Source organism: Solenopsis invicta, chromosome 9 (genome assembly GCF_016802725.1).
Source record: "Solenopsis invicta isolate M01_SB chromosome 9, UNIL_Sinv_3.0, whole genome shotgun sequence".
Classification (NCBI taxonomy): Eukaryota; Metazoa; Arthropoda; class Insecta; order Hymenoptera; family Formicidae; genus Solenopsis; species Solenopsis invicta.
In genome coordinates this window covers 13,720,636-13,747,906 of record NC_052672.1, presented here as the reverse complement: position 1 = coordinate 13,747,906, position 27,271 = coordinate 13,720,636, and the positions used below count along the sequence as shown (strand labels likewise).

The 27,271-nt window shown below is 43.9% G+C and overlaps 1 protein-coding gene and 1 long non-coding RNA gene across 4 annotated transcripts in view; one reads left to right on the top strand and one right to left on the bottom strand.

Annotated features, from left to right (window-relative positions):
* Positions 1-27,271, bottom strand: part of LOC120358650 — a 423,202-nt gene that overhangs the window by 60,168 nt on the left and 335,763 nt on the right. Inside the window, exon 7 of one of the 2 annotated variants that reach the window (XR_005575555.1) lies at positions 5,324-18,131. The exons of the other annotated variant lie outside the window; for it this stretch is intronic. This is a non-coding gene — a long non-coding RNA (uncharacterized LOC120358650). Of the gene's footprint in view, positions 1-5,323; positions 18,132-27,271 lie in introns of those variants that run through there. 2 annotated transcript variants of the gene reach the window in all.
* The window catches only part of LOC105193437 (discoidin domain-containing receptor 2), a 167,809-nt gene that overhangs the window by 72,883 nt on the left and 67,655 nt on the right, over positions 1-27,271 (top strand). The gene's annotated exons all lie outside the window — the stretch shown is intronic.

The window sequence follows — 27,271 nt, the reverse complement described above, 5'->3', positions numbered from 1 at the left end:
CAATTAATATTCGCGTGGATTCGTGTTCTCTGCACGTCACGGGGGAACGAGGAGAAGAGGGAGTTACAAAGTTCTCCAGCCGCGAACCCGAAAATTCTTCAATATCCTTCCTTCCATTATATCCGCGATTCGATCTCCGACAGCGCGCTTGACAGTCTCGCAATCTTTATCCCGAGCTCATAATATCTTCATTACGAGACAAGAGCCTCGCGAATTTTACGACAACTCCCTTGACGACTTCGCAGCGGGATTGACTGCTGACGAGAACCGGTCGTAAATTATTGTCTAGTTATTATTAATCTGCACGACGATGGTTTCACGATCGATACTTTATCGCCCTACGCGGATCGTTCCATCATTATCGCGACGGTAATGATAAATTCCACTGGCTCGGGCGCGCGAGAGAAAAACGATAAATTAATATCGGCGCGATAAATTTTCCGCAGCGTAGACAGTGACGTTGCCGAAATAATCGAAATGCTAATTATTCATTTGCATAATTAACGCGAATGCAGTAAAGCGACCTCCGGCGTACCGTGAGCGGTCCCACATGCCATTGGAGATTAACGGTAGCGTGCGTCCTGTTAATGTTCATTTTGAATATTAACTCCTCGGAAATGAACGTGCACGATCGTCGAATCATTATGGCCGAATTTAACGCGGCTGAGTGAACCGCGCGTATGCATCCGCCCGCGCGCGATATGAATTTCCGGTGCTATCATTTTCAGAGTCGCCTGCTGCTGCTGTTGCTGCGGGTATCGTGCAGAATCGCGATGATGACACACCGTCATCATTGTATAAATCTCCATCGTCATTCCGGGTATCTATTTAATTGAAATTTCCTACGTCATGCATTTGCGCCGTTTATTATGTTACAAGTAATAATCGCGTGTATAAATTTTATGATATACGCCAATCATATTGAAAAGATGTATAGACAAAATAATACAAGTTACTTTCGATCGTTATTGCGTAGCCGTGTATGCGCGAGAGCGTTACAAAATGAATAGAAAAGGATTTCCTCTTAAAAACATATACGTCGGTTAAAATATCATCGGCCAGAGAAATATTTTTCCATCTTCTCTGCATAATCGGCCGAACTGAAAGTTGAAAAATGCTTGTGACCCGCGGCGAAGGTCTTTGGATTTATGCGATCGTAACCGTTAAATCCGTGCTTGCGACTTCTTTGCACGTGCCGCTTTACTCGGAACGTGGCACACGTCGTTCACGGTCGATTTCGAAAAAATCCCTGGCCTCTCCGTTTTAAAGACATTCCCCGCATTTCGAATGTGGCTTCTCCTGCCTAGGCTCGTTTCCTCGTCGATGTCCAAACACGAAAACGAAACAGCGGGAGGGCAGTAGGCACGATGATGGCTCCGCGTCAACGAGAACGTATCAGCCAGCTGCCAGTGGATAGATTTAGAGGCGGTTGGGGGTCCCTGCACCTGATTGCCGGACATTCATCTACCCCTGGACACAGGAGGTGTACTAACTCCATGGGAACCACTCTTCTTCCACCCCCTACGCGTGCTTGTTGCACAATGGCTCAACGGCCATGGCTTTAGAGATAATGGCTTTCTAATTACCGCGCGCGACCGTGTATACCTGTATACGGTTGTTCTTTTGTAGTTTTACAAAAAAAAAGAAAGGATACCGAAATAGAATGACCAGAAAGGAAAAAAAAGTAGAGGAAGTGCTGTATAAAGGAAAGAAACGATCAGGCGATGTTTTTTGTGACTAGTCATACTTTTTGCTTCTTCTCTAATAAAATATCCGTGCACGAAATTAAAGACCGAGGTCGGAGAATAATTCATAGGTTGCTTAGAAAATGGTGGTTCTCTTAGATAGACATTCCCATTTAATTGTGCCTCATAATACGCATGTTTCGTATGATTATATTATTTTCCGTTAAACCAACGCAAACTAGTTTAGCAGCGCGTTTTCTTTTTTTAAGCTAGATTAATGATCGCTGCTCGTTAAGACTACTCAAGGACGATCTCTCGATCCACGATATCCCTCCAGATTGGATGCCGGAATGACTCACGATTAATAAAATAGAAACGCCAAGTTTGACCTCGAGAATGAGCACAAAAGCAGTTTAATCGGCCGGACTCGCAGACTCTGGATTGTCAGAACGCGAGTGCAACGATTAACGGCGATTTCGCGACCTGGGTCATTTGTCGGGTCAGTTTTAATGACCGCCACACGGACGTTGTTAAACCTTAATGCTTAACGGCGACGGCGGTCGGCGCTCGCATATGCCGCAGAATCGATCCTCCAGCCTCGGTAAACCGATCATAAATTCGAGCGACTTAGAGCGCAGGTAGAACGTCGCGGAGGAGGAGTAGGAGGTCGTGCACCTCCTCGACCTCCTAGGCAGCGGCTCACGTTGCACCTTTCGCGCGAATAACGTCGCGGTTTTAAGTGCCCACGCGTGTTTGCTTCTTCTTCCTTCCGCTTGGTTCTCTCTTTCTCTCTGTCTCTCTCCTTCTGCTCCTTTTCGCGACGAAACGCGTCATGAGATCGAGAGAGTGAAAGGATGAAATATGCAAGACAACATAATGTTATCTCCTAAGGGATACACCTGACGTAGGAAGAACGCCTGGAGTGCCTGTACCGAATATATCCACCCTCGGGAATAAGCGGGCTGGCCCATAATTCATTCTAAATACTTGTATGCTAATAACGATGCCACGGTGCAGCGGAAATTTACTATTCCCAGGCGTTCCCCGGTAGTCTTGCCGCTGCTCGCCCTCCCAGTTGCCTCCGTTCTTTTCGTACGCCTTTCCGTTCTTTATCCCTTTATTCCTGTCGCTCTGTCTCCAACCGCCAACCATACCCGCGCGTTCCCCTTTTTTACCCGCCCCTACTCCCCGATCTTAACCATCGCGAGGACTTGAAGAACCGGCGTATTAGCTTTACATTATACGCGCGATGGAATTTATGCAACGGTCGTGGGATTCGTAATCCCGTAGAACCATAAAGTCCGTTATCTCAATCGTTTATCCACGGTGCTGTGTCTCCGCATTTCAGTACGGCGACTCTCCCTTCCTCTCACCGCGACTTTCTTTCTGGTCGCCATGAAAAGTCAGTAGAGAAGCGAAATTGAAATCCTCTACGAATGGCCCGCGGAAAACGGACGACGCGGGCTCATCCGCTGAAACAGTAGATGCACTTCGAAACTTCGTGGTATACGACCGTATATTTCGAGCCTTTATATCTCCCCCTTTCATCCCTCCGGCTAGTGCCATAAAGAACGTTCGGAATCGCGGAAGACCAGTCTGTTATACTTTGGAGTTACTTCCGTTTCGGTAATTTTACCGTAGTTTCTAGCACCTCTTCTATCTTAAACATCTTGAAACTGCGATGATTTATGAAACGATGAATTGCATACGATTTTTAACTTTATTATTATCATTCTTGAACATTTTTTCAGTTTTCTTAAACTTGTAAAAAAATTTACTTACAATACTTTACTAAATTTATTTAAAGAATTTTAGTTATAACACATGTATGTGCCAAAACGAAAAATAATCTTAATTTTTGCTTTCATACAAAAAATTGTAGAACACAAGATAATGCAGCAATTCCTAAGTAATTCAAGTCAAGCATTTGAAAATATAGACCTATGTATTTCGTAAATAATGCGACCAACATGAGACTCTCCTTAACGAGAAAACTCCGAGGGATAAATTAATTAGCGTGTCGTGACTTCGAATTAGAAACTGCAAACAGTAGCTAATGTTGCGTTTACTCGCAACGACATTAGCACTATGAAACCATAATCGTTTTCTAAATTGCGGAAAGCTTTTAGTCTTACTGATATTACACGAATTAGGAATTTTTGTAGAAATTTAAACACGTTAAAATCTAAAGAAGTTTATCTTTTAATTGTCTTTTACCTTACAATTAGTAGTATTTGTTACACCTTTATGCTCTAAAGATATTTAATTAAATAAGAATGTAATATATATTTTTAAAAATATATGAAGATGTCTTTTGCTCACATTTACTATTTATAATAAATATCGGTTACTTGTTTCTGAACCGTATCATAATTCGTATAAAAATTCAGACTTTATTAGCTATTACATTAATTGAAAACCATCAGTTATGTCTCGCGGAGAGAATTTCTCGATAGAAAATACTTTATGCCTCAGAAAACTGCACTTAAAATTCAAAAGATGCATCTCTCGTTCTTTGAAGCTTGATTTGGCTCCTTTGATGGCATATCAAATTTGCTTGAGAATCCCGGAAACAAAATTCTCAGTACAACCGGTATTACGCGCGAATATTTAACGAGATACCCGCTGCTGTCCCGGGATATGCTAATCATTGTAAGAGTAGTATTCTCGAAATTGCAAGGCGCGAATATCGAATAAAACGAGAAATATATATGGCATCTCAGGTGCTGTTGCGCCGAAACTTATTAAAGTTTCCCGAACGTGTCAATTCGCGTGACCGTTTCGGCCGCTGTGCGACGACTTTATGCAAATTGGAGATCATCAAACGATCGTGAGTGTCGTGAGAAAGGAGGAAGGGTAGAGGTGCGGCGCAGTAAACACTTTCTTTCTCGCTGAATAATTGGTGACACGACCGAACGAGAGTGCACGCGTGGCCTAACAAGGCCGTCTCACTCTGAATGCTACGCTAACGAGTCCAGTCGGTAAATTATTTCTTAAAAGGCGGCATTTTACGTGGTCCATCGCGGCATCCAAGTTATAATTTCCGCCGTGGCGACTTTATAGAGCCGGTCGCCTCGACACGAAGCTCTAAACGTTTGCCCACAAGCTGCAATCAATTCCGCGCATAGCTGTACCTTACTGCGCGCCATGAAATTCTTTGACGACTACGCGACGTTCTCGAGATGCTTTTAAAAACACTTTGTGCACATGATACTTTCGGAATTCACTGCTATTATTTAAACGCCTATTATTATGCCTTGATATCGTCATTAGATGGCGTTTATATGAGGATGTTCTCTTGTATATCTAAGTAACTACATTTATTGTTTTTGCATCTGCGTTTATGACATGTTTAGGGGATAAAATTTTCTTGTAGAAACTGTCGACTAAATGAGATTTTCTAATGAAACATAGCCTCTTAATACAGTAAAATCGTTAAATAAAATCACTTTTTTTATAAAAAAAAAGATTATCTGTCATATATATATATATATATATTTCATACTTTATATCGAAATAACGTATTAATGGGAAATTTAATCAACAAGAAATGAAAATTTTATCTCGCTTTCAAATGATATTAAAAGACGGTTTCTTACATTAAAAGCGTCAATTAATGTAATTTCGTGGTCCTTTAATTTATTTTTTTTTTGTTGCTGAATAAATCGTTCTCTTTTCCATTAATATTTCACTGAGATCTTTAACCAGAAACTTTCGCAATTTAATTGAATCTGAGTTTTACAGTCACACATCCTATTAATTTATATATATATATAAATTTAACTTGGCCGTATGTATTTATTTAAACTATATACAAAATCTTAAATCTTAGATAGCACGAATAACCAGCACTGCTCTTTGCCTATATTTCATTTCTCTATTAATTTTAAAATTATATATTTAAACACATACACTTAAAAATTTGTAAAGTTCACATCGTCCGATGGTTCGCACGTTTCTCTCAATCCGACTTTAATTTAATCCAAATTTATATTCCTAAAATGAAACCTTGCTAAAAGCGGCGACGATTTAATTAAACGTAAATTAAGTTGACAATCGTTTACAGTATATACCGGATTAACGCTATTACGACTCGTCGGTGGTCGTCGGCACGGAATACTGAATATCCAATTTAAAAGTCTTAAGAAACTTGAAACCTCCCTCCCCCCCCCTCCCTCTTCGTGAGAAGTACGGAAAAGCGGGTACGCGTCCTCGTCCCTCAAATTTATCCACGGAATAATAGATAAAGCGTACTTTTGCCTCGACACGTTCACGGCACCGGAAGGGAAGGAAAAGTCTCTCCGGCTTATACCGTCTGCGCGAAATTAGCATGCAAGTCCGTCCGGCGTTGTTCCTAAACGCTGCCATGGGTAAAACATTATACCTCGTTCCACGAGAGCGTCGGCAGTGGCGGCGCGGCGTCGCGTGGCAGGACGAATTTTCAAACGTCAAGCAGGGAATCGGCTACCACAACCCAAACCACCGCCACTACCATCACCACCGTCACGGAGGCATCATTACCCTTTAATGCATGCGGACGTCCTTTGTGTCTTTTGAGGACTTTTCTCCCTCTCTTTATATCTCTCTTGCCAGCTGCCCACGTGTGTGCCGCTCATCGGGCATACAAAAAAGTGAGAGCAAAGGGACGAGCCGGACATACAACGCGTGTCGCGTGGGGTCCAAAGGCGGTCCAAGGGAGCGGAGACGCGAGAGGATGGACGCACAGAGGTAGACAGATGAACGAAAAGGGAAGATTTTAGACAAAGTGAGAGGGAAGACTCTCTCTACGGTCCGAGTGCCTGTGTGATAGGGAGTAGGTAGGATAGATAGACGGATACCAACCTTCTTGGTGGACGCTGCTATCACATGGACAAGAAGCCTCCCTTCATTATGTATTCCATTTCACTCTCATATTCTCTTTTACCCCACTCATCATGCATTGTCAACTTTTCCCATAGATCAATATGCTCAGTTCTTATATAGCTTCCTTTTTTATCTCTAACTGACCCTTTCGAAAGCAGTAGGATCTGATAGCTTGTTTTTCATGCATGGCACGGAATGACCGAAACTGACCGCAGGATGAATAATACTCTGACACGTGTCAATGTGAGACCACATATGAAAGGCACATGTAAAAGCATTTTATTTTGCTTCTAATCTTCTACCAAATTCACTTACTGTATATTCTGATAGCTTTTTTTTTTTAAATGAATAAGAAACATAAGTATATAATAGTATAAATGTATGACGGTATTGAGATGACGCGACTCTTCGATAGGGCAATAACCTTTTTCAGGAATGTATTTGAACATAAAATGAATCTGGAGGTAGAATTTCCAGGATCACTAAAATTTCTCTCTCTCTCTCTCTCTCCCCATCGAGAATCGCGGTAGCTCGAACAAGGTGAATCCGTTCCCCAAACAAGCGTGAAGCGCCACCGGTTTTAGTAGGACAATGAATTATTCTGTCCCGGCGAACGTTTTCATTCGCCTCTTCTGCGTCCACCGTCGAAAGGGAAGACAGCAAAAGAGCGGGTGAGAAAGCGACGATGTGACAGAGACCCTTTTTTCCTGAGAATCCGCTCAAGGGTCGCGGTGAAATCGTCGTTTTGCAGGACAGTTTTATTACATCGCGAGATCGTATCGCGTCTCAGCCGAGCCGCATTGTGTCTACATTCGTCCCCGCATTATGCGCCGTATAGAGAGAAATTTCCGGAGTGACGTACACGCACGATTATGCGGAAATTATCCCGAATGAGATCGCGTTCTAGCTTCGCTTGTCCCGCATATAGCTGGAGGCATTCGAACGCTTCTCGGAGCAAACTGTCAAATTTGTGTACCGCAGTTAGTCGACGTTGTCACTCACAGCTAAATGAGAATGAAGGCAAAACGGTTCATTAAACCAATCGAGAAATAGTATTTACTCCGGAATTTAATCACGAGCCAAGTAATAATACTAAAGATAATGCAAAGCAGCGTAGATGAGTATATCCTCTTTTACCTCTCTATCATTATACATTTTTTGTAGAGAAAAAAGTGTGTGACGGGACTGATGCGTATGATTATATGAAATTGTTGAGCGTTCGCATAGGACCCTTTAATCTTTCCTCTGTGCGCAGGGCCGGCGCATTGACGCACTTTTCGCCGAAGCGAAATCGTTTTACTAGAGCGCCTCTGATCGACAGACTGCTTACGGATTCAATTACGCCGGGTTATCGACTTTGTGACTACGATCCGGTCCAATTACAGCCTTGCGCGAGCAAGCAGCAGCGACGATTAATGGAAAAAAAATGGTCGCATCCGGCGATTATAGATCGGCGTGGGTCACAGTTAACTAGCTCGTTCGATCGCGAAAGGTAGTAATCTTGTGATTTCGCGTTTCAGAATTTTATGGCGCTACTTAAGAAAACGACGGTTTTTTCTCACTCGCGCTCAACTCGCGCTTACCGTTACGTCGCTCGCGTCGTTTTATCTGCGAGACACACCAAAATAATTAGTCGGCCGTCGTTCGCTTTGGTCCGTTTCATCTCGTTCCGGCGTTCATTACCATTCGCGCGTTGCTTCTATTCGAATACTTCGACAGGCCATCAGTTAAGTCACTAATTTATTTACCAATTCGCGTATTTCCGTGCGCGTAGCGAGCGTAGTTCCGCGATGCGTTGCCGCGCACGGAATAGCACGGCAACATTGTCTCACGCGCAATTAGCGTGCACGAAGCGCGTTAGCCAATCCGGGTGCTCGATTACGTACGCATCTTAATTTGGCGGCGCGCTCTCGCAGAGGCAATTAACGTCCGTACGAGTTCCCGTCTCGTTGATTTTAGGAGAGGCGTGTGCCACCGCTGCACCCCGTCTCACCTCGCTCTTCCCTCATCTGGCATTATGGATGGACGGTCGAGCCTTTATTAATCCCGTTATACGGTTCGGTTACCGAGAATGAAACGAGGAGGTCAATCAGTAGTAATTGCTTTTCCGGTTCGGAGATTTTATGCAGAGGCGCGACACGAGATTTAATCCTTGACCCCCCTGCTTAGGCTTAGATGTCAAGCTGACATGCAAGAAGACATTTGACACTATATACTATCTTATAATACAACAAGATCATTTGATCTTCCACGTGCTTGTATCACAAACTCATAATGCCCGTTTCTCGTTGATCAAGATTAAAATAGTAGTAACAAATAATGCAAGCAATTATTTCACAAGTACATTTTACAAAAACTGTTAGCTTAAATCAAATTTCTTCGTCTTCGACAGTCCATCTCTATCTCAGCCACGTTCGACGCGAATTTCGCTTCACCAGACTGTGAAACGCGAAGACACCAGAATCCTAATCGTGAAACGTTTTACGATCGATCGATCACGCCTCATCACGTGACGTTGACTAAAGGAGCATGAGAAAAAGAGAGAACCGGAAGCTACCTCCGCCGCTAGTCGTCGGCGCTACTCCTGTTCAAATAATAAGTCCGAATGGAAGTTAGATTCCAGCGCAATTGCCCGGGGCAATTCCACCGCGACTCGCAATATCCAAGCTCTGTGAAGGGCCGCGCGGAGGGGGGAGGGGGCAAGACGGGCAAAGAACTCGGGAGGCTTTCTATCGCGCTTCGCCTCTCGCCGAGCTTTCGGGGACTTTAATCGCTTTAACTGCTTTTTGCGCGCCGGGGGACTCCTGACGAACGGGCGAGCGAGCGAGCGTGTAGAGCAGAAGGAGCTAGAAAAATAGAAGAGGCAAAAGTGGAAAAAGGGGAGGATACGGAGTAGACGCTCATTGTCGGATGTGCCGCGAGAGAGGAACGACTTTTCTGCGGATCCAGCGACAATAAGATCGTCATGCGTTTTCGTTTTTCCTCTTGGCCCACTGTCCCGCGCCTTGGCGCGCGTGTGCGCGCGCGCGCTCGTTGGAAAGGGAGAAATCTCTAGCTCTCTCTCTTCCTCCCTTCTGTTCCTTATGGGCACTTCCATCCTTCCAGTTTCGGTAGCAGACCGTGCCACGGTACGAGCGTGACTCGTTATTTCCTCGAGAGATCCCTCCAGAAAACCTCTTCTGGAAGTTCTTTCTTCCCGACCAAACTCGGCTCCATTGTCGGATCATCGTGACCCTATTGAATTGAAACCCTCGTGAAGGAAGTCATCGTTGCCGGTCGACGGGGCCCGACCATCCAACTTTTCCTCCTTTTCGACGTTGCGTCGTCGTCGGCGTCATTGCCCTGGGTGTTGTCGTTGTTGTCGTCTATGTTCACAGGCCGAATAACTCGAGGGGAACGACGAAAGTTAGATCATATCACCTTTTTGCTATTTCATCGGAATATCGAGGTGCTCAAAGTCGCAAAGCAGATTAATTGGGGACTTTTGTACGGACAAAGAGAAAGTAAACATTGAAACGAAACGCATTAAAACATGCGTTACAGGAATACTTAAGTGTCGCTCGTTCGATAGCATTTTTATTATTTTAGTGCTACGTTACAATTAGTCGAAGCTCTTTATCTTATACAATCGCAATAATAAAAAGAATAGAATAATAGAATATTAAAGATGTTTATAATTAGCTGATTTAGAAATGCTGCACGATAATTTAAAAATTAGATTTACGCAAAAAATTGCATACAGAGACTTGATTTTTATAAATGTTGAGTTCAAATGTTAAATGTTATATATTACAAAAATGTTAAATATTACAAGCACGAATATTTTTACGAAAAAGACGAGAATACAACACGAAAGCAAAAAACAATTGCTTCCTACTTTTTACACTTTCAACGACAAAGGGATTCGTTCTGTTTTGCTCGCTTAGGGGATGAAACCTCGAGGCTTTTCATGTCCTATTTCTCGCCGTGCCGTCAGACGTACAAAACGGAAGGACTTAACCGCTACACCTGCAGGAGCCCGTAAGACATCCTAAAGTTTATCCGGCGCGGTCCTTTCGGTCGAGAGATCAAACGGATATCTCTGATAATCCACTTAGACGAGGCAGGGAGTCGCGAAAATGTAGGGAGAGCGAGGAAGGGCGGTAATAGGACGTCCTGCGGTGATGGATTCGGCGAAGGCGAAAACCGTAGGCCTCTCCTCGAATACCCGACCGAGCGTGAGCTCGCATCGACCGATCAGAATAAAGCAGCTTCTTTCTTTGGGGCCCTACGGCCCCAAAAGTCAAATATCCTCCCGAGGCAATATAAAACTGGGACAATAAGAGAGAAAGACGCCCCCTTTAACGTGAGCGTCCTCTCCCTCTCCCCTGTAGTTGCTTCAGCTGCGCCGCATTATGTACGGCCTGACGACCCGTTCGATGTACCTCGAGGGGGGCATATATGCTACTCCTATGTTTAAAGCTGGCTTATTAATTCGCAGCGTGCACCTTTTGTCCTCTTTCTTCCTCCCGTCGGGCGAGCGCCGCTCGTACGGTTCACGGAAGCGACGTTGGACGACGAAACGCGGATCCGTGACTCGGTTCATGTGAGATCGAGCGAATCACGATGGGGCCCTCCTCTACCTCTGGCCGCGCTCGTGATCGAATCGATTTCGCGCCGATTGCCTCCGTTCTGTTCCCATAGCGAGAAACGCGGCGTGCACGATCGCGTTGGGTACACCCTTGATTCATGCTCTACACGAACATGCCTCGCTTTTAATAGCAGCCTCTGATATACTTGCGTGATGAAATGTTTCACCATCAAATATAACAGCTACTTAATAGCTTGTTTGAATAAAAAAATTATAAGAAAGTTACTTTTTTGAATTTAAGCGATTTAGGACAAAATAATTGATCGTTCTAAATTGGAGATATATAATACGTTTAACTTCATATTATTCATATAGATTTTGCAGAGAGATATTATATATGCCTTCCGGCAAATCGTACCGAAAGAGTTACGCTTTCAACGCGGGTAATTTAATGAAGCGAGGAAAAGAAACGTACGTAAAATATAACGGAGATTGCTATCGTCAAAGTGTAATGAGGACAGAAGGAGATATGAAGTTTCACCCTCAGGACGGTCTAGCTTAGAAACGCTCGTTCGACAATTCCTCGAGGCTCCTAATGCTCCCTGAAGCGTATCTAACGTCAATTCCAACCCGGCAAAATCAAGGGGGATTTTGGAGCTTTGTATATATACTAGTCAGGCCAATTCAACTCCACGATCGCATCTGCCTAGATAAAATTCCTTGGGATTTCTCCTTCATCGATCTAGCGTTCTTCTTCCATCTAGTCTGGCCTGTCCCAGTTACGCTAGCACAGAAATTGCGGCGACACCACGGCGCCACGATCTTTATAAAATTGGGCAGAAATTACTGTGAAAACATTCTTTTGATTATAAACTTGGCTTAGCGATAAATATCATCTAAATTATCACAATACTGATAAGCAATTTTCAAGATTTAATGAAAATATTTCCATAAACTTTTCTTCGTATATTAGAGAATCGTAAAAAGTTAATTATATGTTTTGCATCTCACGATTGAAAAGTAGCTACAAGTAGCTACGAGCAAAGCTGTCGCGTCTTCGGCAAAAGCACGGCAGACCATCTGACAAAAATAATCGCGAAAAGCTCGTAATTGCGGTAAAACCGACAGTCAATCGTTAAATGCTCCATCTGGGCGTCCTAGATACATTGTCAGTCGCAAAGAACGTCGAGAATTTTATTGCCAAAGACAGGGATATTCATGAGTTGCCGCGACGAGCGTACGCTCGCTTCGAGAAAAATGTCCAATGAAAAGGCTCGACAATAAAAATGGTTGGCCCGATTCCAGATGCTCGAGATTTCTGCGAGGAGCAGCATTCTCTCGTATATCGTCGGCGATTCTATAAGTAACATTGTCACGAGACGTCCACTCGTAATATACCACGATATTTTTAATAATCGAGCCTTCCCGATTTCTCTCTCTTTCTCCTCTGTCTCCGTATGATGCATGGAGCTCTACTCCATATCTACGAGAGTGCTGAGATATGAGAATTCCGTCGGAGAAAACTTTTAGTACATTTGGACTGTATACGTACAATGTCGCGTGGCCATTATTATTAGTAAAATGGCAGAAGAGAAAATGCATTCTCTAATACGCAATAATAGTCTAAATTATTAAAGTTGTAACGATGCAAACACATTTGTAAAATGTGTAACGAGGACCCAGCATACGTTGCATTATAATCCTTCCACTTCCGCTTTCTACTCCGGCAACAAAGTTTCGCGCAGCAGTTTCGCGCAGCGCTTTCGCCGGTTCAGAATTATCGTGGCTCCTGAGTAAACTGCGGGGCTCCGAACCTGCGGCTCCAAAGTTCGCCGGAATTCTGCTCTCATTATTAACGTCCGCGTAGCGAAGTGACGCGCGCGATACTCGAGCCCGAGCGCGTTGTTACTCCGAAATTAACTGCGGGCCAATCCGGAATTGCGCCGCGCAGGTGCGGTTTTACGGGGTGAATTTGTATGTAAACAGGCTTCGATCCATCTCCATCAGCAGCCGGGCCCTCGGAATTGGAGTTCGAGAGCCGTTTGGCTGCGCCGTTAACGGAAATTAATGTTATGAACTCAATGTGCCACCAAACCGGACGTGAATTGATACGACTTTGCGAACTCCGCTTATACTACGATTATGAATCCTATGAGCCAAATGCGTTTCTTGGCAAGTGTCGTACTCGATTCCCGAACATCATTGAAGCCTCGTTATAAGCCAACTTGGACTACTCCAATCTTCCGAGTCTCATCAATCTCGAAGCAAATTTTCAAACTCATTTTTCAAGTTTTATAACGTATGATGGCGTTTCGAAAAAAAAACATTTTAATTTCCTTTATTTACAGTATCTATAATAATTAATTTTTAAGCGAGATAGAATTTCAACATCAACAACAACTTATTGCAAAGCCACGGCCCGTGCGATTGATGCCGCGGCGCAAACTGAAAGTGGCCGACGGCAGATTAGATGGAAATTGCATAGCCGAGAAACAATTTAACTGTTCGTATTTGTACGCAAACAAGCTTCGATTGGTCGTCCCGCATTCGGCGCGCGGCCTACCCATCGCGACGGGCGCTTACCCCTAGCAAAATCGTTGACGGAAATTAACGATATTAACTCAATACGGCGGGGCGCCGGATGCGAATTGATATAACTTTATAGACCGCGCGCAGCCACTCGCACCCCGCTCCGACGATAATCCGCAGCGAGACAAATGTACCTCCGCGAAATTCCGACCGAGCTCCCGAATCGAGCGGAACACGGCGACGGGCGGGCACCAGCTGTCCCATTTAATAGAGCAATAAAGACATGAATGGGGCTTTGATTTATGTGCCTCCTATTATTATCAGTTCTGACTTCCCAGGATAACGTAACGTTCGTACGCTATGGATTTTAGTTACGGATTCGGCACGATACCTGATTGATTCACAATAGCGAACACGCATACACATACACACACACAGGTTTCTCCCCCCGTTCGGCTCTTTGACGTTTTCCGCGCGTAGAATCGCGTACGGGAAAAAAACGCTCCACGCGTAGGGAAGAAATGCAATGTAAAAAGGAGGATACGTTCAACCTCTCGCAATGTGCGAAGCGTGTGAGCAATATGTTACGCATTTGGCGACGCGCTGGCTAGAACGCAAAGATATCCCGCGCGAATTAATCTTGTCGCTCTGTTACACGTCGCCGTTTCCGTTCGATGTCGAAAATTGTCGGAGTCTCCCCTAAATTTTCCGCGACGCAGATCATCGCGCGCGCGCTCCGAGAAGAGTGAGTGGAACGCGCGGAGACGTGTATAACCGGTTCCCTATGGCGTCCCTAAATACCTCGTACATGGTGCTGACATTTTCACGCAACGCGCGGTGACGTTCGTCACCGTCGGCGGCACCGAGAAAGGAGAAAAAAGTAAGAGAAAAGAGAGAGACACACATACACACGCGCGCGCGTAAGGTCCTCGTTTAACAATCCACCTGTCGTCATGCGAGTATTAGGTTTGACTCCGTACGGCACGTTCTAAAAATATGATGCCACGTGCTGCAACCGTGGCGGAAATACCGAACACCATCGGCCATTACGCGCCATTCGAAATCGAGCATTATGAGCATCGTTCTCGCATGATGCAAGGAAATCATTCCTCTTTCCTCGTGAAATCGCCTCTCCCTCGTCTTCTTCCCGCTTGTTTACTCGTTCACCAGTCTGTGAACTATCGACTCGTTTGCGTGCTGGCGCCTCCGCGATGATCGGGACATCGCGCGGAAGCCGTGTGTCTCGACTCGGTCAAGTGTACGACGCGAGTGATAAATGCAAACGAAGGAACAAGGATCTCCTCCCCATTCTGCGTTATCGCGCACGCACAGGAAGCTCGGCGCGCTTACGCTTGCAAACAGGCGGGTCGGTACTTCAGTAATGCGGAAAAAGTCAGCAAACGAAAGATCCTCGGCGCGGCACATTTACGAGCGCGATGCACTCCGGGGCAGATGGAAATCGCCGAATTATTTAAATCCTTACTTTTACGACCGGGACGTGTGCTTAAATCACTCGGGAGTTTCAATTTTAGTTCCATGTTGTAGATTAGCAAAAATATTTCCACTCCCTTCCTCTTCCATTTCCATTTCCCGTTCGCGAACGATTATAGGCATACGGCATATTTTCCTATGCGCTATTACAACGTTATTAATAGTACGTTATTAATTCATGTTCTCTAATCTGCGATCACCTGTGTCGATCAATACGACAACCGGTTCACCTACGGGGTGACCACGTACTACCCCGTGGAGAGTGTAATTGATATTCGAGTCACTTCACTACCGGGCTTACCGTACCGGATTGTATACTTACATATGCAGAGAAATATTGTAAGTAGTTTTCACATTTGAAACGGAGTAATTAATCGTTTTATTACAGTTTTATCATAATTGTAGAAGAGCAAAGGAGAACAAACGTCTAGTGGTACTCCGCGCGGTTTGCGCGGAGATAATTACTGCGTTTAAATTCGTAATAGGCCGTTAATTTTGAGGTTTCGTTTGCTCAGCTGCAATCGATCGCAAATGATAGGGCGAGGCTCGACTGCGATCGATCCTACGCGAGCGCGAGCGCGAGTCTCTCCGCTCTTGAAGCGTTAATCGCCGACGTTTTTTCTCTCTCCATTTGCCCAAACTAACCCCTGTACTCCAAGTCGTCAGTCGCGCGCGATCCCGTCATTAAAATGCAACGAAAGACGCAGCGCACTGGATGAAAAGGGAGAAAATATCACGCGTCATAACGTCGTTCCTTTCACCACGCTCCCTCGTTGGAAAAATTGTGTAGACTGCTGATGGGGAGAGCGTAGAGCGCATCCCTTATTATTTACTCTCATATTATGAGCTTTCGTAGAAAAAAGAAGAACGGTAAGCGCGAGGGATGGGTGATGTTTAAACGTATGCGCACTGTATGCAGATGGATTTAATTAATGACATGAGTAATTGAAAGGAACGAATATGTCGTCATATTTCGTGCTCATTTTACGTACGAAGAAAAAAAAACTGTAAGATTGATAGTCTCTAATCTATTTATATCTCCCAGGAATTAAAAGTAATAATAAAGAATACCGAAGAAAGCTTTTTCCATATTAATTCCACGTTGCGAGTAGAGCATACTTAATAAATTCAGAATGATATTCCTTTCGAAAGAGCTTCTGTATTATTTTGCGAAAGAAGCACGAAATGGTGCGGGTTTTATAATTGAGTTATAATTGTCGGGTTCCATGGGGTTTACCTAAATGCACGCGAAGCTTACGCATTCGGATCACGTAAGTGCCACGCTTCCTGACGAAAGAAAAAAAAAGACTGGCTCCCGCGGAAGATTTTTTCATAATCCCATGACGCACGTATACGCCATGCAACAGCGACGGGCACGTGCCGGCCGTTATGACTTCCTTTGCAACCAAATTTAATTTACAACGGCCGCCCGCGGTGCTCAATTTTCGTTTCCCCTTTCGGCTCATACTCTCGAGAATAGCCTCCTCTCGCTACGTACAGCGCGCCTACGATTTCCGAGATAAATAAACACGCACGAGCAACAGTTCGTAAACGAACTAATTTTATGCTTTGCTTCTGTTTTATGTCTACCCGTGGGTTGTTAGTAAAGCTGGCCACGTGTCGATGGTAGATCTATTTGTTAGTGCGTAAATCTTTGTAACAAGACCGCTGCAAAATTAAAATATGTTTCATGAATACTACATTAAACACTCGCAAGTAAGCGATTGTTACGTTAATAAATTTTTCCAACGTTGAAAAAAAAAATCTATCGTTTAGGATACCAAATTCTATTTGTTTTTTCCATTCAGCGCGTTCATCCATTAGATTTGATTTTTAATAGTTCTAAACTTCAATGGCCTAATACCAAGAATCGGAGATCGTGTCGTCACGTCACACGGTGATATTTAAATGTGAACGACCGTGTCGCGCGCCGTACATCCGGGCGATCACGTATTGATGGTAGCGTGGTGTTGCATCGGTTCGTGTGTCCCTCCTCTTGATGTACCTACCGGTTTGTTCGACCGTACCCTTAACGGCCTGCCACGGATCGATTTCCGATAATCAGGAACCGAACACCGGCAACGAGCCGCCAACAGTTCGCATGGAATAGGAAGGGAAAACTTGAAGAATCAAACTAGGGAACGAAAGAACATACGACACGGTCCAGTGCGTCTCAGTTGCTTTATTCGGTAAATTCGAACATTACAGGATGCTATAAATCTACGAATTTCAAGGCAGAGCGAATCGTTGGGCCAAAATGTAAAAGTAGCGTCTCCGAAGCGTCGTTTTAAATTTTTCACAATCAATTTTTTAAGACTTTGTCTCCGTGAACTTTTATATAAATTTTATGTTATTTTTCTCGCGCGTTAAATTAATAAATCTACTATAAATTTGCACGTAACATTTAATTTGGAAGATTTCATCAAAGCACTTTCTGTAACAATATAAAATTGTTGAGTAATGGAACATGCATTAGACAGAGTGTTTACATTATGTTGAAATTTTGAGATGCTGGCGCGTGGCAGATCCGCTGATTTATCGGGGAAAATATCGTATATCCACTAATCATATGTTTGGTGGCCCAGGGGAGAAAGACAGAGAGAAAGAGAAAGAGAAAGAGTAAAAGAGAGTTCCAACCAGCTTAGTCGACCGTGCCCTTAACGGCTTGCCAGGGATCGATTTCCGATAATCAGAAACCGAACACCGCCAACGAGCTGACTGCGATCGGAAGAGAAGACTGAAAAAGAATCGAGGAGAAAGGGGGCGAAAGAAGGGAATCAAGGAGGAAGGGAAACGAAAGGAGGGACGGGAGAGATATTGGGAGCCGATGGATGTGCGAGCTCGGTTATACTAGCCAACGAAACTCCCGCGCGCTTGATGGAGAATCCTTTTAAATCGTTCTTCTCGTCTCGATTGTCGATATGACATGGAAGTTAACGGTTGAGTTACTCCGATTTTCCCCCTGAAGATTTCCAATAAAGACACTGCCCGCGCTGCAAATAACGAAAAACGATTAATTTAGATAAGTAGGAATATACTAGTAGTTAATGTTACAGGCTATTTAACACGCGACAGACAAGTTCATGATAATGCTCGTATGTACAGATAGATTATTGCGAGCGAGATTCATACTGTATCGCCTGTTTATATCTCGTGATTGATCTCGCTACATATTACGTTACGACATCGCCGTCATTTTTCAGCGCTCGATCCTGCAAAATCGAATCACCGTTCTCGAGACACGCGCACGTTCCCTACACTTCCCGGCTAGCGTAGGTATATATCGCCTCGTAGGAAGTGATAATATTACACTTAATCGAAAGTCACTGATCCGTATAACGTACTCTCGCAGGTGTTTAGGGAAAAAGTGCGACGGTTGGGAAATTAATAAGCGGTATCACGGGCGAGAGGCGAGAGAAAGAATTGATTGCGGCAAAGTGTCTTAACGCTCGCACTCTCTCACGCACTTATTTATGCATTCCGTACGCAATGTTGCAGACGCTCATTACGCGTCGACCGTATATTCATTATGTCGCCGTATCTACTTACCTAGACAGCCGTTTCGCCACGTTCGTGGAAACGCCTTTGCAACGCTCATTTCGCGACGCAATACACGTCCGGCATAATAGTCGCGCGGCCGCTGCTTCGGCGAAATGAAATTTATTGCTAATTGCTTTTTATTTACACCGAGCATCCGGGGCATTTATCAAGGCAAAGTATACTAAAAAGTTGTCGGCGTTTTACGCTCCGGTGTTCGACGGATTTTACGAGTGGACGTTATTTACAGTCGGATTGATTCCTGCAGAATGCAGATATCCCTTTAAGGCCATCCATGTGTGTCCTAAAGCGCGCGGAGAGCGCCGGTGTACATCCTGTCTCATCGCGAGGCACTTGCTTTTGCGAACGACGGACGTTGGGTTGTAAATCTACGCGACGTTGCGTCGCGTCGTAACATTTTGGCTCGTTCGTGTAATTCTTTCGGGAAGCCGAAACCCGATTTCCGTTTTGCAAACCCAAATTACGTTTCTGACAGAAATCCCGCGAACCGTCGTCCGTTGACCGTTTCTTCTGTCTCGTCTAAAAGAGTTCCGTTGCACACCGCGCTTGACATTTCCGCTAATTAACGTCAAAAACGATTTTCAGCCATGCTCAGCGTCAATCCGCGTAATCGGAGCGACAGGTTCTTCACGTGCGCGAACGAGGCGCGGCTGAAATTCAATACTTCATATTGACACTTTGCCGTAACGCAATCTTTGCTCGCCTGGCTGGCTCCAACGGATATTGACAGTTAACGCAAGACTTTAGCAAGGTAGAATATCTCTGAGCCGTCACATTATGATCCGACCATTGTGAATCGGCATTCACGATTATACTCGCATGCCCGTATAACAATAATGGCAGACATTAAGTTATCCATTCTGTATAAAAAGGTCGGGATCGACAATCATTTTCATACCGACACGTACAATTTCACGCATTTATGAAATCTTAATATTCCCTTAACAATCTTCGCAATTCCGTGCGAATGGCCACTCTATTATTTTCACGAGATTTCTTATGGGCACGTAAAAACTATTGGCGCGCTAATAAGGAAACGGCATTCGCGTGGACGGCGCGAAGTAGCGTTTATATCTAAGCTTGCAGATGTTTTCAATCTTTCTTGACAGCCTCTGCAAAAGTGCGCCTCACGACTGCGAGCGGTATGCGATAGATCATCGTTATGATGTATCGCGCGCCGGCCGCAGTGTCACGGTCTGGCGGAGCTTTATGAGACTTTTTGATTAAAACGAGGAGATTCGAAACGTCATCTTGTTCGCGAGACGTCCGCAGCAATACTGGCGGTGTATTCCGGTCGCGACAATAGCTCAGCCGGCTCCCCCCCTTGCCCCGTCCCGTACACACATCCGCCGGTTATTAGCTCCCGCGTCTTTTCTGTCATTAACACGCCCTGGCAGAGACTTTGGAGAATTGGCCAGAGTCGGACAAAAAGGCGGACGGATAAATGCGCGTCACGTTCGAGGAGTCGCGACGTGCGTACGCGTGGTAACGAAACTCATCGTAGGTGATCCCTGCTCTTCGTGACGCACCGGGCATTCCCGAAAACACTGACGACGAGGATATCACGAGGTGCTAGGAATGCTTGGAAGGGAAGGCACAAGACGGGTGTTACGAGACAGGAAGAGTTCGCGTGTCCCTCGTGTGCTCCTCCGTCGGATACGCTTATATCGTGTGTATTTCCGTCCACCTTGGTCACCTCGGTCGCACCCGAACGTGACGTGTTCGCGGGCATCGAATATTAATTAGATGGTCTGCTGGTTTCGCTTTCGAAGGAACCCCATCTCTCGCTCTTGATTTGTCGTCGATTTCAGATTCGTCGATGCAATAAATCGAGCGCAATTTGAACGCCTCGAAAATTTACATTTATCTTGATTATCTTGTAATATATCACTGTAGCTTTTTGCGTACGATAATTTTTTAATTTTTTTTTTCTTTTTTAGAACTACACATTAATTCTCTTTCTCCCAATTTAAAAAAAAAAACGAAGCTTTTAGTGTAGTTTATTGTATTTTTTCTGTGCGTGAAATGTAATAAAATACATTTAAAAACTGTCACAAAATATAATTAAAAAAAAAATGTAATAGATACGATACACCTCCGTTTTAAAATGGAACGAAGGCTATGACGTATTGAATATTTCATTGAAATCGGTGAACATCATAGTCAAAGACACTCCATCGGAAATTATTCATATGTCAGAGGACTACTTATCTGCTATGCGTTGTTTGACACGTCAAGCGGTTTGATCGAGGACATCGAGAGTCTGTTGAACCCTCTCGATATTGATTTTCGAGATTTCTAGCCGCGAAGGGGCACTCGGCTCTTTTGCGAGAGTAAATATTGGGTCGTCAGGCCTGACGTTGATTGCGCGGAAGGGAACAAATGTAATTTTAATCGCTATTCTAGAGCAACGTACACACCGTGTGTCGGAGTGGAAAAATTTTCTCCGCTTATCGCGCAGTACGGTCTTTCCCGGTATTCGATTGCGAGTATAAATATCTATTAAATCCAGCGAGATACGCGCTGTGGATCGCGAGTAAACCAGTCCGTTTCACATATCGAGGTCAATAGACACGTTACTTGCCTGTAAGCCACGAAATGGAGATATCGGCACTCATAAAAATCGATCAGCGCTCGTTTTCGACGCCAATGATAAAACCTTATCGATCGCTTCCATGGATTCATATCTCGAAACTCATCCCCGAGCTGGCCGGATTCCCACGTACGTTTCCAGCAATAAGATCTGTTGTGTAATCCATTCGCCCAATCCATTTGTGATTACATCAATCGCGTTTGCACTTCTATATCATGTACACGTACAGACGATTTGCGTAACTGTGTCGCTAGTGGAAATTTCGAAATAGAATAATCACTGTGATAATGATAATCAATTGATAATCAATTTCCCATACAGATAAAATTGATCGGATAGAATGGTGCTAATCAGAAGTATTCTCAGTCTTTTTTCTACAAGGAAGAGAATTTGACTTATGATACGATATATTCATTTCAATATATTCATGTAATTACCACAGATGTAAGAAAAAATGACGTAATAAACAGTCTAGACATTCTAGATGTACAGTGCAATCCACATTCACTTAACTTGACATGTAAATATTTGGTCTCGCTTGCTCAAATATGTTCCTCTTGGCAAACGTCGTTGCACTTTGGTTCTTCCATTTTATAAATTGAGTCGGTCCAAGCCATTTTCCTGTACTAGGGTAGAAAGATGGGAAATACGTTTACCCTTACGCACGTATCGCGAGCGCGTGTATCGGGAGAAACTTGGCTACGTGTAGAAGTGGGAAACGGACGGAAACGGCTCTCGTCGTTCCTCGAACAAACAGATAGAATTCGATTTGTCGATTGGTACACTCCGAAATCGAGCAATCGACTGTCTTTAAAGTAGAATCGTCCGCCTCTAAAACTAAATGTCTGTGTGTTACGATAACTAGCAAACGAATGAAAGAAAAAAAATCTCTTCAATCTCTAATTACAGATTTCAGTGTTTTCATGAGATACAATTTTCAAGTTTATTTCTACGACGATTAAACGATATTAATGATTTTAATTGTAATATTAGTATTAGTATCTTAAAAATTTTTTTAATATTTAAAAATGTCTTCCAAAAATATAAAAAAAAAAGATTGACGCGATAGTAGAAAACTTATCGGACTGTCATGGAGAAGTCACATATTTCTCATACATTTCTCGTCGCGCGAGACTGTCAGTTGTGACATATTTCTGATAAATATTTCGACGCATCGCTGAAAAGCATCCTTTTCGTAGACGGGAAAATCGTTTTGCACGTAATATATATATATATATATATATATAGTATATAAAATGTTCTACTGCCTACATCAAAAACTGGTGACACCGTGGCACGGAGTGAGGCATGTGACGATAAGCGAAGGACAGAGTTCAACGGTAGCACACATTTTTGTGTACGTGCTCCACTAGAGGCACAATAAAGCAGGTAGCTTGGCGAGTAAAAAGGCGGAAAAACGGAAAAATAGGTAGGAAGATACGTATAGAGAGAGAGAGAGAGAGAGGGGGGGGAAGAGAGAGAAAGGGAGGGAGGTAGAGAGCGAGACGCGTCTTTGCCAGTCGGAGTTATAGTGATAACGCATCAAGAAAGAGTCAAGTTTATTTTCGTTCCTACGTTCCTCCTCGTGCTTCAACCTGTAGCTCCGGTTCTGTTTGCAATTTATATTTCGTGCTATGCTCCGATGACAAATGCTCCCGTCGTCGTGGCGAATCTGCAAAGTCGTTACCTTTGCATGCGAAGAAAAAAAAAGCAGAGCTTCCTCCATTGCGTGCGTGCGTCAAATTATTTAGATTAGGAAAAACGTCGGAGTCGCTACGTTACGATTTTATGAATTCTCCCGAGAAGTGCTTTGCCAATATCCTGAATTATCGTACGATATTTCGCTTCTTGTCAATTTGTCTTTTATATCCGCGAAAAAAGAATTTCTCTATATCCGAACTTTAAAATATCCTTTTCAACTTGAAACGATTTTTCATGACAATTTTATAATGAAAGCTAAGAATGTTTCTTCTTAATTTTCTTTACACAATCTTTATACTAATTCACAAATTTAATCGGAAACTCGAATCATGAATACAATATAGCATTAAGTATGTAGTGCTACGATAATTATGACAAGGTCTCTTCTTCTTGCAAATAAAACTCAATTAAAATAATTTTGTTTCAACTTTTTCATCTCCACTCGCGTTACGTTCGCTCAGTTACGTAACATTTACAAATTTTTCTATCAAGAACGATAACTCGTATCGCGATATCTTACTCTTCGGTATGCCATTATGTAGCTCTATTTAAGTTCTCCGAGCAAGGAAAAAGACCGGATGCTTTTTACCTCGAGGCGAGCTAACGAGTTGTCTGCATGAATGCATCGGGTGTTCGCGGTATGACAGTAATCGCATAAACGGGATGAGATATGATGACCGAAACCGAATCTCGGACGGCTCCTCGGCGAGAAATCGATTACGCGTATGCAGCTGAGACTACAAAGGGCAACGGTCGCGGTACACAATAACGCCGGCCATTAATAACGATCAAGGCGTGATCCGCGTCCGCCGCCGAAATCGTGACGCATTGTGCCGGTCCCGTCACTAAAAGCACGTGGGCACGATATTTGTAACGCTCGGCACGGTAGCGGACGAACGTGTTGAACGTGGCTCCCGCGTTACCTCCCTTAATCTTGTCGAAAACGTACGTACCCAAAAGTGTGTTAGGAACCGTACTAAATATCAATTCTTTCACGCGCGCGCAGTTTATTGTTGGGTCGAAATAAATTTTCAGCACGGGAAGCGATTCCTTCTCGCAACGGTTTTTTCCTCTCGCGAGAAATCGACTTATTCCTCTCAGCGCCTGAATCAGTAGTCACGCGGGATCGCGGGATCTGTAAATTATCGGCGTATGATAGCCGCCGGTCCCTCGTTAAACCTTGATGCGGCGCGCTGCATAAATACGCGTTCACCTCGCTTGGTTTTGAAGCCGGCCGGGTAAATAAGTCGATTATATTGTCACGCTCCCCGCTGCGGGGTAACGTATCAATTTCTATCGAACAACGTCATCGATTACGTCTGTCGCACGCGGGACCGGCGTCTCTGGTGTGGTAGCGGACGCGGCTCAAAATAATCCACCCGTGACAAAAAGCGCGCGTTCACGTGAAGCGAAACGTAAACTGCCGTGTGCAACCGCCGGCAATTATCATAAACTACTATCAATACTCGCTCGCTCCTGCCCATTAACTTTGCTCGGAGGACGCACGCCTCGGGATCCACGTAATTGGATTCAGAGGAAAGTCAAAGCGCGCGCGCGCCTGATACCGAGATTTACGGTAACCACTCCGTTCGTTAATGACATCCAACTATCTGCTTCTGCAAGCACCGAAAAGACGTAGACGACGTAGACGACGGGAACGAATGCGACGACGAAACAATGCAATTATGCACGTCGAAAATTGAGCGGACGTAATAATTCACGCGCGCGGCGCGACTGGCGAGCGCGTGGTATCGCATAATGACCGGCCCTCCATCTCCATCGGCCTTCTTAAAGACGATACACCGTAGCCATGGAGAGGCTCTCTCCTCGCGCTCGTAGGCGTCGCGCCTCGTTCTCGTGGAACGCCTAAAGTGTTGTCGGCAGCAAAGCTAGAGGGACCATTACGTCCATCTGCCGGCATAACGAGCCGTAATTGAAATCTCTCGTATATACGAACGCACGGCCCCGGTTTCTCACGTTAGGGCCACAATTGGCTTTATTGTCGCGGCCGCTTGACGCAGCCATCTCCAACTCGTATTGCGCGTTGGCCAACAACGATCACGAAGACCGAGGCGCCGGTCTTCCTGGTGTAACGGCGGCCGATTACTCCATGTCGTGCCGTTTCCTCTTACTCCCTTCCTCCCCACGCTCCGCTTTCCTCTACTATCACTGCGTCTCTACGGACGACTGTTATCGCGGAATCTGATACAGCTGAAATGGTCGGTCAGCGCGACGATAATTACCGTGCAATCCTCGGCGTATTTGATAATTTCAGGCGTCACGCACGACGCCGCGTCGCGAGAAAAATATGTAAAACAATATTTAATTACAAATAATTAACAGGAATTTATTTCTGCTGATTACGAGTAACGGCGTTCTCAAATTTCCAAGATGTTCTAGCTTTAATGTCACGTTTGCGTAGACGCAAAATTAAACTATTTCTAATTATTCTTTCTAACTATCTTTAACGTTTAATATGGACAATAACAAATATTTCTGAATATATCTAATAAATGTTTCTAGCTCTTCATTATCTGAGTTGTTAAGTATTTTCGTGTCAAAGATATCTCGATATATCGATAAGAAAACGATGCTGGCCAACCAACGGTACTTTAATTCCACATCCAATGCGTGTCGTTATTGTGATCGTCGCACATCATTATCGTACCTACAGCACGAGAATGTATCGTTAGGCCTGTCGAAACGCGCGGAAGGAGTGAGTAGCAGACAACCGCGCGTACACGCATTCGTACTTCGGACCGGTGATTCGGTATATCGATACGCATCGCTCGGCACGTTCACGCCGCGGTGACAATAATCTCGTTAAGAGCGGAATACGCACTCCGGGGAAATAAATGACATCAGCGCGCGAGCCGACAAAACTTTCGTCACCAAGGAACGAGAGTCCCTCCACTCAGCACAAATTCGGTGGTCACGTCAGGGGAATACGAATTTGTATAATTCTCAGATTAGTTTGATTAAGCATATTTTAAATGCATAATAGGCTGTACCCGAGTGGCATAAATTACACACTGTGTTATTAGTGAAAGAAAAAAAGAAGTCAAACAATTTATCATTAAAATTAAGTCGAACAAGAACGTACATGCGCCTAATAGAGTATAAATTTGCTAAATCTATGAAATTAACTGGTCAACACCATTAAATATACGTAGTGGTATTTTTAATACAAAGATGTATTTACATATAAGTGTTTAATTATACATATTGGTATGAAAATATATTTTTATATAGCCGCGAGACAATCAATATCCTTGTAGAATGTTAACCAGATGTCGTAACTCGAGTTTACCGGCTCTAGAAGACGTTACTTCCGCCCCGTGGTACTTAAGGGTCATTATACCTACGTCCTTTCCTTTGTTTATTATGCCTATTCATCTTATCCGCTTCCCTGCGGTTTTGGCAATTTTTCAATATTGGCCAATATCCCTTGAATTATTCGATACTTTCCTCGAATCGATCATTTTTCTTTTTACCTTTTTAATCGACTTCCTTTCAAGACCGTAATTATTTTCCAGAAGCGATCGCTTTAAAAAGGATAATAAATATACAATACCAGCAGTTATTACGTAGTAAAACATGTATAATTTTTACGAAAGAAAGAAGTTATCGGGAATATTATTAAAGTACTGACTTGCACGATTTTTTTAGCTTTTATAATTATAGATTTATACGTGTAATCTATAATTTCTTCAATTTTTTTTCTACTCACATGTTTATCGTTTTCATAATCTATGACTATTCGATGATAAGTTACTCATTAAATATAGACATCGTCATGTAGACAATGAATGACGGCCAATTAAAAGAGCATGCTATTATCAGTGTAGATCACAATTCTTTCTCCAATTTAGTCGAATTTTATTCTGGGTATAGTATCTCTTGTCAACGGCAACCACCACGATATTTACGTATTCCGCAGACTATTTGCAATCGATGTCCACTACCTCGTAATTAATACTCTCTTACTGAGCCACGTTGACGGTTCGTTTTAACGCACCGTCGAGGCAACGATCGTTCCGTCTGTTAAAATATAGAGGATGCTCCGAGCGCATGAGCCTATCTCTCTCTCTCTCTCTCTCTCTCTCTCTCTCTCTCAATATCTCTTTCTCTGTCTTTGTACACGGTAGCTCATCGATCAATCCGAAACCATGCCACGCGTTTATACACCTGCGCTACCTGCGCGACTTGATTGATGATATCACATTGTAAGCGTCGATCGGCCGAAACCTACGTCCGTGCAATTCAATCTGCATGGCGCAC